This window comes from Molothrus ater, chromosome 1 (genome assembly GCF_012460135.2).
Source record: "Molothrus ater isolate BHLD 08-10-18 breed brown headed cowbird chromosome 1, BPBGC_Mater_1.1, whole genome shotgun sequence".
In the NCBI taxonomy this organism is placed as follows: Eukaryota; Metazoa; Chordata; class Aves; order Passeriformes; family Icteridae; genus Molothrus; species Molothrus ater.
The window spans coordinates 82,310,406-82,323,839 of record NC_050478.2 but is presented as its reverse complement, the minus strand read 5'-3'; the positions used below and the strand labels follow the sequence as shown (position 1 = coordinate 82,323,839).

The 13,434-nt window shown below is 39.7% G+C and overlaps 1 protein-coding gene across 1 annotated transcript in view; it reads left to right on the top strand.

Moving 5' to 3' along the window:
* The window catches only part of ADCY2 (adenylate cyclase 2), a 206,834-nt gene that overhangs the window by 65,698 nt on the left and 127,702 nt on the right, over nt 1–13,434 (top strand). The window lies entirely within an intron of this gene.

Genomic DNA, 13,434 nt, shown 5'->3' with positions numbered 1-13,434 from the left:
TTGTGTCTTCCTGAATTACACATGAAAGTGGTGGAATCTACAGCCATGTAGCACTTACCAATGGGAAAACTTGAATTGCTTAAAAAAATTATGTGATGCAGCTGTACTGTGGTAGGTGCCCTACCCCTGTGGTTTGTAAAGAATGTTGTTCATCTCCTTACCTCATTCAGGCCTTGCTTCTAAGACCAAGGATTTTTTCCAAGTAGCAAAATGTTACCTTTGACGTTGTTCCTTTGAATACACTCAAGTCAGCTGGGTTAAAGTTCTGCTGCGAAGACATTGCACTCTAGAAGTCTGCTCTAGGCCTTGTCCTCCTTCTGTACTTCTCAGCCATTTATAGGAATTTTACTGCCTCATCCTGATTGGTCCCAATGATTGAATGAGTCTGGCTGGCTCAAGACTCCATGACATTTTGGGAACGCATCTGTGTTTGCAGTTGTGTCTTAGATTGTGACTCAACTCTGATAATCTACCACATGACATCCTGCAGATTAATAATTTGTAAAAATCCAAATATTAGGAGTTGTTTTTCCTTACTCTTTTACAGAAGATTTTTAAATGGTGAATTATTATCATTTTAGTTGTAGTGCTGTGACAATCCCAGCTGACATTGATAGAAATCTGTATTTTTTAAGGAAAACGTAGGATTTCATTCTGAAAAACAAAGACGTGTTTGGTTTTTTAGTATAGTTATGCCATGTTAAAGAAACAGATTTATTTTAACTTGTGCATCAAAATGATACTGAATCTTTAAAATAAACACATTTTTATAAGCATACTAATAGAACAAGAAAGAACAGACAATATACTATTTATTATGAGTAGCATTAAGAACAAAGCAAATAATAGTTTTGACTTATCTTTTGAGATACTTATGGCTTACTTTGAGAAACACTATGCCTCAAAGTGATTTTACAAATGTCCTGCCTTGTGACTTGTTGTTCAGGAAAATATATTTTGTTTCCAGTTATGGCTTCAGGAATGTGTTCTATGGAATACTGAAATTGATGTTTGGTGAACAACATGTTTTCTGAGATGTAATTCTCTGTAGAAATTTTAAATTATGAGCAAGGTAGTTTTGCTTTTCTCTTCCTGATTTGGATTAGTTGAGTGTCTTGTGAAGGTTGTGAAGTTGTGCTGTATGTTAAGCAAGAACTGTGGTCATCTACAGTTAATATAGTATTTAAATAATTCAGTAATACAGTTATTGATACTTGTAGTGGAAAAAATCAGGGAGAATATTACTCTTCAGTTTTTTGTTAACCTATGGCTTTTATTCTGGGCATCAATACACTGCTAAAGCAGTATTAATGTTTGCCACTCCTCTAAAATTGTTTTGGGTTAAAGTTGCTGTTTGCAAAAAATACTTGTTTTCTTGCCTCTCTAGACCATTAACATTTGGTATATGTAAAATAATACTTTCAGAAGATGTTGTATTTTTAGACACATCACCTCTACAGAATCAAAACAAATGAATCATAGTCTGTGAGGCAAAACTATTGTCTTTCATCTCTTCTTTAACTTCCTGTTTCATTCAGAAAGAGTGGCAGTCTTTCCACTGTTTGTAAATTTGTTAAGAATGTTTAGTTTTGACTTGTTACTAGTTTTCTATTCTGTCTTTGTAAAATATGTTAAGTGCTATGAATAGCTTGGCAGTTATTGGAGGTACTGAGTGCACTGCATTCTTGAGAATTTGAGGGAAGAACTAAATGATGCTCCCTCATTCCATTTCATTTGCTCTCTGTACATTTTTAGATTACTATAGTTTATACTTTGGAGTGTAAGCAAAAAGTGTCTGTTTTGTGCTCTTTGCTTTTGAAAATCGAGAGCACAAATAAGGGCTCAGGCTAGAGATATTGATGGCACTAAAAAGAGAAATAATACTTGTCAATGATGTACCTGAAGTTCATATAGGATAATATAGTATATATATATCTCGTATGTGTAGCAAGCATCCTTCAGTAGAGAATACCTGCATCTCCCTTATAATAGCTTCCTATGTTTTGAGACTTTCATTGTATCTTCTCAGAACTTTCTCTTGGCCGAACAACCATTTCAGTCTTCCTTCTTATGTCAGGTTCTCCTGCCTTATCATGCATTTGATAGGCCTTTGCTGGACCTTCTTCAGTTTCTCAGCATCTTTCAGTGACTGAATGGCATCCCATAGCATTTTAAATGTTGATTATACCTTCAGTGTATGAGAGAGAAAAATCGATGTCCCGAAGCATCCGCTCATTTTGAAATTTGGCAGAGCCTATCTGACTGGTTTTGTCATTCCTTTGTTATTCTCTCCAAGATTTTACATCAAGAAAGTGTCTTCCTTAAAGCTGCAAAGCTTAGGATGCTCTTGATCCAGGGTCTGTTGCAATTAGAGATACTGAGATAAAGCCTCCTGCTGGGATAAAGAAGGATTCTTTAACAGACTCTGCTGGTTACATGAAGTAGTCTCTGTTTCACCTACATGTCTCTTGGGGAGAGGGAACACACCTTGGTTTAAAAATTGGGAATGATGGAGACGCGCTTCCCAAGCCCTCATATTTTTTCCATGGCTGTTGAGCGCCAGTGTTAGAATTCTGTTCATCTTTTGTATTAGGAATTTGTCTAGCCTTGTCATGCAGCTTCTGGATCTCATTTTTCTGGCTGGTAGGCTGACAGACCCAACAGGATCCAATTTCTGTTCCTTCCATGGGAGTGCTTGTAGACTATCATGAATTTGCCTCATAACCTTTTTGTCAGTAAAATAAATGAGTTGCCTGCTTTTGCACTAGCTAAGCCTTCCATTACTTTCACAGTTGTTCTTTGAGTCCTCACTTGTGCTTCATCAACATCTTTCTTGCAGCGTGGGCATTTGCCTTCGGAGGAGCGTGCCAGGAGCAGCTGCAGCCGTGCCAAATGCTAATAGGGACCAGCTCTAATAGGGGCCAGGTCTACAAAGGGGTCAGTGTGCTGCAGCACAGTGAGACACAGCCTCCACAGTGAGACACCCGGCTCAGCCTCCCCTGTATGCTCCTCTGGGGAATTCAGTGCACAGCTGCGGGTTCTCTGACGGGAAGGGGGGAAAAAGACTCCTGTGTTCCAGCCTCAGTTTATGAAAAAAAAAAAAAAATGACTGTGTATGTATGTCTTGGGGGTTTTTTTCTGTTGAAAGTTTCAATCCTAACCTTTAAAAGGCGCACGGTTTGGAATCTGGGACTGAGCCCCCTCTTTACAGGTGAGAATCCTACTGCCAAGCAGAGGATGTTGTTCTGTGTGCTCCAGGACTGCTCTAAGAGAACAGGACTCTAATTCTGCTGTAAAGGCATTTGGCTCAGAAGACTTTCACAACTTTAACATCCCTTTCAGTTATTCCTGGAATGGAAAGTATTTAACTGCCATCTCTTCCTATAAACACATAACCTGTTTTTCCCCAAACCAGAACAGATTCTAATCAAATACTTGTGTTTTTCCTGTTCTATTATCAGCTAGTCAACCAGTCTGATCTCTAAAATAAGCTTGATACTATCATTAGAGGTACTTTTGTTCTTAATCTGTTAAAAAAAGACGTAACCAAAATAATTAAACAACCTATAAGCTTCCATTTTTCTTTTCCCCTATGATTTATGTGAGGAGTCTGATTTTTTTTATTTTAGTCTTTTAGTTTTACTTTCTCAGCAAGCAATATTGGTGCTCTTGCAATCATTTTTCATGAGCTGTGTCTAAGTGTTTTCCAAACCTTGGCTAAATCACTACAAACTCCCTTTTTACTTTTTTTTTTTTTCTAAAGTAATGTTTTTTTACATTAGAGGATTTTTTTGGTGGCTTCTTGCAGCCCTGTAAAAGGGATCACTTTTAAAGGCACACAATTATAGCTAGGCAGGATGCATGTGTGCATACATACAACTTCATATTGGCTTTGGACTATGTTCAGGAATGCATACACCAACAAGAAATAATTTGTAACAACTTTTATGAAAGTCTTTGTTTGTGTGATCTCATAGCCTTAAGATAATATTCTATTGGGGTAGGAGAAAAACAAATGCTAAATGAAAAATTTATTTTCAGAAATATTTGTACTGGGAAATTCCACAGCTTCATCCACAAGGTGTTGTGTATTTGTCATCAGATAAGCTGAGGTCTGCTCTTACAAAATTAAAAATCAATGACTATGGCCTATTCAGAAAAAAAAAACCAAACAAATAAACCAAACAACAGTGAACTGAAAAAGGGAATTAGCTTTATTAAAAAAAAATTATCAATTTCTTCATCACTACACATCTTGAAACAAATTATACCAAAAGCTCATCATCAAAAGTGTAGCATCATTTTCAAAGATGGACAACTTTAGTTTTCATCTTAACAATATATGCCTTTTTCAGTTTAGAAAACTGAAAAATTTAGTTCTAAGTGTCTTAGAACACTTAAATCAGTGTTCTAAACAAAAGGTATCTGCCTTTTGCAATATATCACGCAAAAGGCATATACCTTTTGTTTAGAACACTGATTTAAACTCATCTGTTAACTTAGTAAATTTAAGAGGTGAGGATATTTGCAGAAGCTGTTTCATGTAATTGAGTGGCATAGCAGAAAAATAAAAATAAAAAGCACCAGTATTCATTGGCTTATAAAAGAAGAAAATGTACAGCTCTAGGGCTCAGAAATAGCGTAGAAATTGGTTTATGCTGTTATCACACAGTGCAAGAAAAAATAATGTTTATTAAAAAAGTCTAGGAAAAAAGCCTATGTCTTTAAGTACATCCAGTGCTGTACAGCCCCTGAGGCTGTGAAGCTGCACAGTGAAAGTTTAAAGCCCATAGGAACTTCATTCAGTCTGAATGTCAAAATGCTGCTGCTGGGGGCTGAATTTATCCTTTTTCCTTGAATACCTTTATTTTGAAGGAAATGGGGAAGGGTTATTCGTGAAGGTAAAGCAGCTTAAACAACTCCTGCTTTCTGCTGCTCAGTTTCACGAGGTGAATCGCTGTTGTTCCTGCTGCAGGTGTGGAGGGCAGTGACTGCCATGGAAGGACGGAGGCTCTATTCCTTTTATTACTTCTAGCAGCAGCAGCAGTCACTGTCCTGTACCCTGTGCCTTTTTCCTCTGCCCTCCCCACCCTAGCAGCAGTCTGGCTCAGCACATTGTGCAGCAGCTGGGAGCCTGGAAGGCTCTGTCCTGCATTGCACAATGCAGGAGGTGTATTTTTTATGATTGCACCTTTTTTTTTATTCTTGATTTTATACTTTATCTAGGCAGATATTGAAATGCCATCTGCTGTGGGTTTTTAACTAATTTTCACCATCAGCAGATGTACTTTGTGTTTCACTCATTCTTTAAGATAATCTGTTCGGTTTGGATGTGCTTATGAAGAGGCCACTTGCCTGCAAGAGTATAGATACGTAGGAGAACGTATAATTGCATTTCAGAGTATTTAAACATAAAGACAGAGAATATGAATGTCTTCCAAAAAGTCCCTGAGTCTGTAAAGGGAAGACCTGTAATACTTAGTGTGATGGAAGGTTCAGCGATATCCTAGAATCGTATTGTGAAATGAAATCATGCGTGCAGGTGGCCGTGTGGGTTTTCAAAAGCAGCATTTGCCTGCAGCCCAAAGTCAGCATCTAAGAAATGCATAGAGAGTAGTCCTGGTGAGATGCGTAGAAAATCATCAAAGAATAGAAGATACATGATAAATGCCTCTTTTTTTTTTTTAATCATGGAAATATCTGTGTGAGTTCTCAAATAACTCCAGTTAGCATTGATTCTTAAGCTTTACTGAAAGGATTAGATTGACATTTGTGTTAACTTCGTTTAAGTTTTTTTTTTTTATCAGCAGTGAATATTTGTTTATCACTTTCATACTACTTTAGCTTTTCCTGTTCTAAAAATGGCAATTTCTTGTAGCAATTTTTAATTTTCCAAAATAGAAATTAATTTGTTGAACAAGCTCCCAGTCTTTCAGTCTGTCCTTGACATTATAAAATGTATATGTCAGAATGCTCAACCTTGTGGCTACTATACTTCCAAAACTGTAAAAAATTGAAACAGCTGTTAGGAAATTCCAGTACATCTAGGCTGTAACAGCAACTAAACTGTAACCTATACAGCATACCTTTTGTAAGGGGGTTGTACTCCAGATCCTTCTAGAGATGACTTTAATGTATGTAACTGACCAGTAAAAGGTTAAACCCCTGAATTCAGAATTTTGTAATACTGTCCATCCAGATAATTTTTCTTGGGTAAAGAATCTTAGTTACTTCATCTGAGCTAGTTTTGCTGATTTCCTTCCATTTTCACAGATGTTGGCCAGCCTTTTCAGTTACATAGTACTTTTACGTATTGGTATTTTTTGTTAAATTTATTGTGAATTAGTTCTTTTCTTATTGCAGCTGGAACATTAAATTCTGTGAATGATACTCACTCTAGGCATGATGCTTTGTCATTTCACGTACGCAAAGAATTACTGTATAGCTCTACATATCATTTGGAAGGATTCTGTAGAAGAAAAATAGCTTTCACTATCAATATGTGAATACATTTCCCCATCCAGTCAGCCACTTCTAGTGCAGCATAAAATATGTATCAGGAGCACAAACACCTGTTGTGTAGAGAAGACTTTGGTGAGTCAGAATCTACCTTGCAGCTGTTCAAGACCCCATCTCTTGGTAGGTGCCTGCAGTAGGATACGATCTTTCTATTTGTCATCTAAGCCCCTGCCATCCATCAGTGCTAAGCTGCTGGTCAAGTAGAAGTCATTCCGCTTCCAATAATCTTCCAAAACCTGCACTCCTGTGCACTCATGGCAGTGCATGCTCATGCAGGTCCCTGGATAGCCCTTGTTTCCCTCAGCACACTTCTGCCATGTGTTTCAGTAAAATGCTGGCTGCAGAACTGCCTTAACTGCAGCCTCCCAGTGCCCATCTTGTAGGTCCTGTGATGGAATCAGTTAATGCTCCCAGATAAGCATGTGGAAGCCAGAAGCAAAAGAGGTAAAATTCTGCCACGTTTTTGGTTTTTTTTCTTAGCAGCTACAGCTATGCTACTGGTAAAAGGGGAGCTGTTCCTGGCCCTGGAGCTGGTAGCACAGCTTTTGTTTACCTGCCGAAACACCCCTTTTCCCTTCCCCAGACACGGCAGTCAGGTGTCAGCTTCTTCCAAAAGACTACTGACATATTCTGTCCTCTAAGACATGTCAAGGCTCTGGGAAAATACTGCTTTGCCCAGATTGAAATAGTGCTAGTGAGCCAAGGTATCAGCTATACAGAAGCAATGATCATGGAACTCAAAACTGCCTTCCAGTTTTACCAGCAGAGACACAGCTGGAGGACATCGCCTGCAAACCTTGAAGTAAACCTGGACCTCGTGCTGGGTGATATTGTTTAGTGGATTGGGGGCTACAGTGGGAGTGCTGGGTGGACAATGGCACTGGATGGTCTTGTAGGTCTCTTCCAGCCCTGATGAATCTATGATTCTGTGAATCCTTCAATTGCTAATTCTTTACAGGGATTGCACCTTTGGAAATTCCACTGCATATTCTTTCCCCTCTCAAGGTATATGTGTTCCTACACACCCAGTGAGTGGCATCATTATTTGTCATTTGTGGGCCTGAAATCATGTCTCTTCTGTGCCTCTCTTTAGTTATGTGTAATAAATTATGTTTTTCTGCCATCAGTTTAGAACTGGTTCTGGGTATACTAAAGACTGTATGCTGCATATTTGCTGCAAAGATCACCTGCCTGGACTCTGCTAGCTCTTACCTGTTTCTGAGTGGGGCAGTATGAGTTACAACTTTGACTGCAGCAGTGTGCAAACAGCAAAGGCTGTAGTTGATCAGACATAAAGTTATGTTCATGAATCTTTTGCAGTTTTATTTTCTTTGTTCCTTTGAGGATATATTTTCTCCCAGATGTGTGGCAGTCTATCAGCTCAGAAGCCACAAGAACACACAGGTCTGAAGTAAGCAAACTGTCTCTGTCCCAGGTTAGCTCAGGTCCACAGGCTTTGGGAGTTCAGGCTGTGTGAAAGCACTTATGTTACTCTGAAAAGACAAAGCTGTGCAGAGATCTGTCTGCATCTGAACCTTAGGCCAGCTTCTTTGGATATACAATAGCACGTTTAATCCTAAGTCCTTTAGTCTTTTAACAAATAATTAAGATTTACCAATGCTGAAATAGCATACATCTGCAGAAGATTCAAATGCTTATGGGTGCCCAGAACTTAGGCTGATAGGCCATCATTGATGGAAGACTCAGCAGGCCAGGAAACAATCATGCTAAAGGAGCAAAGTCACCCTAAAGGACTCCAGCAGATGTTTTGCTCTTGTTGGATGCAAAATACCAGCTACTCAAGATCCCAGTGCCTCTTGTTCAAAAAGTTGTTGCCACTATGTCTGCTGCAGAAGAGAATGAAAAGAACGACTTGAAAGTTCATTAGGTCAGTTTTAAACTGGGGAAATTTATTGCAACATTGATGAATGCAAATGAGTAGGTCAGATTCTGAAGCATGAGATTCTGAGTTCTTCAACACAGGCACACTTTTGTGTTTTAGAAGCCAAAACTGAGTTTTGCTCCAAAGAGATAAATCAAGCTTTGCTGTGAAGAAAATTGTTCATTTAAAAGATTTCTAATAACCACTTAATCTTCTTTGTCTTGAATACTCTCTCACTTTTTATGGTCCTAGTTTTGTAGCCTCTCTGTCACAGTAATATTACTTCAGGTTAACCACAGCAGGTTAACAGTCTGTCCTATTAAAGTGTGTCCTAGTGTCATTTGCTACACTTTGCCCCTAGGCACGTAGACATGAGATCCTGCTCAAGTTATTTTCAGACAGGAAAAGACTGATGAGCATTTACTCACATCTGTACTTTTAGTAAAACTGTTGGGATTATTTGAGGAGGTTTGCAACAGCTTATGTGAGAGAGCGTCACACTCTGAATGCAAATATGAGGTGTGCAATTATCCTGTTGCCTCTGGTATGTAGGTGATGAGATAGAGTTTTAGCTTCTGATGGAAGTCAGCTGGGGTTTTGCTGATGCTCTCTGAACGCTGACTGCTGCTGACCTCCATGTACACAGACAAGCACACTGCTTGGGCTGTGGAGTGAGTCATTAAAATTTGGCCTCTGGAAAGAACAGGACAAATAGTGACATAGTGACAAGGAGCAATGCTCCCAGGTGGTCTGCCTGCTCCAGCCAGCTCACACAGGCCACTGGGCAGGAGCAGAGAGAGGAGCTGGAGTTGTCCCTGTGTGACACCCAGAGAGGCTGTTGCTGTAGTGACAGTGTCCTCAGGGTCCAGCAGGGCAGCAAAGTTGTGGCATTCCACCCCCAGTTCTTTTGCCCTAACAGTTTATTTAGATCCACTCATTTATCATGTTTAATTTATTTTGTAACATCAAATACAGTCAGGTTGGTTAAAATCCTTAGGGCTTATCTTGCCTTCCTCCTTCCCTCTTTCCCTTTCTTTTTTAATAAAATAAGCATAGGATAGCAGTCTTGAAATTGGAGAAATGGCCACAATAAAAAAGGAAGTACAGCAAAAAGGAAGGGACAGAGAAGAAACATTAAATTATCTGTGCAAAAATGGTAACAAAAGCATAAATGCTGATAAATAGGAGAAGTAGAATACTGAAAAGTTGAAAGGTGGGTAATGAGGCACCTTTAATAATGTTCTCTGTTATTTGCGCTAAGATTTTGCTTTATTTTCTGTTCAGTCATCAACAATGATACAGTTTTTTTTCTGCTATCCATCATTTAGACAGTAAATGTTTTCCTTGGGTATTTGGAACTTTCTCACCTCAGTTCAGTTTATTGATGCTGCACCAATGATCTCTGAATGCAGAGATGATTCCCATTCTACTCTTATTGGTATTGACTGCATCACTTCAGAATCTCTTTCACATAGTCCCTGAAATAATTATCTAGTTATTTTCTCTGAACTGTATTATTTCAGCCTCTGTGGAACTGCATTTGCTAAAAATATTCTTGAGTCAAATCCTGGGGCTGCACACAAGCAGAGCTGGCCTGCCTGGGACAGTGGGGGATCAAGCAGTAACCTTTTTAAGCATGTTCTGTATCCTCCCTGGACCTACCTGTGCTGCCAGTCCTGGGCTTTGTTAGTAAACTTTAAGGTTAGAATCTCAGAGTTCAAGGTTAGAACAGAGTACAAATAAAAATCCCACTCTGCAACCGTCTTTTCCTCAGCACAGTCAGTTCTAAACCCAGCTCTGCATTTGAACTGACTGGTGCAGGTCTTGAATGAGAGACTGATACTGATGTGTCTTGAGTGGCAAATTTCTGCCCCTTTCCCTGTTCTGAGAGGAGGAGACCAGAGGCAGGAGCAGGTGTGCTGAAGAGCCATTTTAGTCCTGCTGGAGCAGCCTCAGCAGTGACTCCAGTCCTTCTCATATTACTACTGGGATAATCATTGCAGCTACAACCAGCTGGTCCTCTCTGGAAAAAATGTGTCTCTACACACTGGATTTGGATATTTTGGATATTTTCCTTGTCTCAGCCTTTGGCTGACATCCATTGTCTGAGCTTTCTAAACTCCACTGACTCTTAGACTGGATCAGCTATTACTTCAATGTTAATTAAAAGCTCATCTTCAGAAATGTGAAGGAGCAGGGAAACAGTGACAGAGGAACTCCAATAACCTAATCGGAGCAAATTGGACACTCAGCTGACTTAGGATGGGATATTTAGGAGAGGAACCAAAGTGTGGAAAAGCAGGGATCATAGTGGTTTGGAGGAGGAACAAATTTGAGAGAATAGATGAACAAGGCAATAAAAGCAGATGACCATGTGTTAAGAGGCTGTGGTCAGTACTGTTATCTGGCCATGCCCTGTCCTGTCTACCCACGCTGTTTGTCCTGTCTTCTTCTCAACCTCCATTCTGTGTGCATGGGCCTATGTGTGTGGGGAGACGATGGAATGGAAGCCTTGTGTCACAAGGTCCCTCCCGGGTGTTGTAGTGGAGCAGCTGGAGAGAATGGAGAGGTCTAAGTACTCTCTGGTACTTTGGGGGATGTGGGTCAGAGGGGCTCAAGGCCTGGGGCAGCTGCACGTGTATTTTGTGAGTGTGTATCAGCTCGTGTGATCACTGGTCAGGCCACACTAGTGGTGAGTGGGAGATGAGGCCATGAGCCTGGGTTGGATACGGGAGAGGTTAGAGGCCATGTGGCTTGAATGCTGGAAGAAGCAGGGAGTCCAAGCCAGACCAGAGACAGATTTGTTTGTGCAGATGGAAGATGGAAGATGATGGGCTGGCTATTGAACAGATCTGTGGCTGATTCCTGGAGGGATATATAATGTATCTTTGTATGTATTCTGTGATAAATTGCCATCATCCTGGTCAGCCAGAGAGGGGAGCAGGACCAGGATGTTGGTGTAGCTTGTGTTTGCTTAAGTAATGGATTGATCTTGTGTTTTTTGGTCTGCGTTGATCTGTGTGGTTGGCTATTGGTTTGTGTATAAATGTGTATAAATGCACTGTATGTAGTTGAGACTGGATGGATGTAGCGATGTGGTGCTGCAGCAGCTTTGCCTCTGTCAGACTACCAGATTCAGAAACCTCCAACATAAACCAGAGCCACATATTTTCAAATGGAATTCCATATATTCATAAACAGCATTATGACTTTTGCCTAGGAAGTGGTTTTCTTGGTGAACTCAATGAATCTTTGACTTTAATATCTTCATAGTGAATAACACAGGGACAGTTTCTACTCTGGGCATCCCTTCCCTTCATATTCACACATGGGATGTGGTAAGCCCTGAATCCATAAGCCATGGTCATCATGAGAAAACATTAAACTTTCATATCTCCTTCTGGGAGTTGCAGGCATATTATTGCATGATGAGGTAGTTGGTTTTTCACTATACGTTTGCTGATCAGCATCAGGGTTTCAGGCAATCACAATAGTATCAGAGTTAAAGAAGAAGTGTGGAAATGCTGCTCCATAATTACTGAACTGGTATGATACCTGACAGTGAAGAATTGCTGCAGGCAGATGCTCTGAGGATACGGAGAGAAGGGAAAGATTTTCTGATGCAAACTGCCTAAGCAGGCAGTGCTGTCCCTAGAGAGATGTTGAGCATTCAGGTAGCAGAGCACATTTTTTCCCTCTTCAATGTCACTGAAAGAAATATAAGGATACAGAGCAGAGGTGAGCTCAGAGTGTTGGAGTCAAGCCAGAAAGTTGTTAAAAATTTTTGAGAAAGATTGAATATTGCTTGTGAAAATAGATTTAGAGTAATGAATGCTCTTTCTATCCCTGAAATACCTGACACAGTTCCCTATGTTTTTATTAGAAATTTATATTAACTGTTATTTAGTTTGTTAAAACAGCTCGAGCAAGGTAGTGGTGCTGAGATTCTCATTCATGCTAGGCTCAATTTGGATGATTTGATATGAAGCATAATGGGTGTATCTCAGAGAACTGAGGAGCTGAGAGGTAGGGCAAGAGTTGGACTTAAGTGCTTCAAGGTGATTCTCCTCTGTGTCTGCAATGCTTTTTTGCAGTTGTGATGTGTGCAGTTAAATTGGCTTCTTTTGCACTTTCCTTAAATAGGTCTTCCCTTCCTGAAGACTAGAACTGTTTGCCATCATGCTGATAGCTCTGAAAGTGGCACCCTTTGGTTAGCATTGACTACAAACTAGCAAAAGTCAGAAGTCTGAAGATATTCAAGAAGCATCTGGACACAATCCTGTGCTCTGTGGTCTAGGATGATCCTGCCTAAACAAAGAGTTTGGGCCAGATAACGCATTGTGGTCCCTTCCACCTGTAATCTTCAGTGATTCTGTGAAGTCTGCCATTTTATTTTAGCTTTCCAAATTCAAATTTCTCCTTGTAAATTGCTGGAAGCTTTCTCTCAAGTTTTGTGTCTTTCTACTTCCCTCACACCTTAGTTTAAAATCCATTTGGCTTATTTTTTTTCTTATTCTTTCTTACAAACCTGTTTTTTGCTTCTTTTTCTGGCCTAGCTGGGCCTTTAAAAATTTTTAATTTATGTGGTTTTTTTGTTAATTCTTCAGTATAGTTCATCCTGCTTATCAGATTCCTGTGACAGAGAGTTCATCAGCTCACCTGTGTTGCAAGAACCATCTTTTGATTGTTTCAAACTTGTCATCTCTTTGCATCCCCCAAACTCTTACACTGGAAAAGATTGAACAGTTGAAGAGCTCAGTTCACCCTTTCCAGATAATTTATGATCTTATAAAACTCTGTCACACCTCCTCTGTAATTTCTTTCCCAGGCTGCAGAATTGAAAATTATTTATCTTTCCTTGTTTAGAAGCCATTCCATACCTTTGATCTTCCTTATTGCTTTTCTCTGATCTGAAAGTTTTCTCTTACACAGTATGAAAGCACAGTCTCTAAGACAGAAAATCCATTAATACTTCATAACATGCTTGTTTAGTAAAGAAGTAGGTCATTGTAAATTCTGATGACCCTGAATAA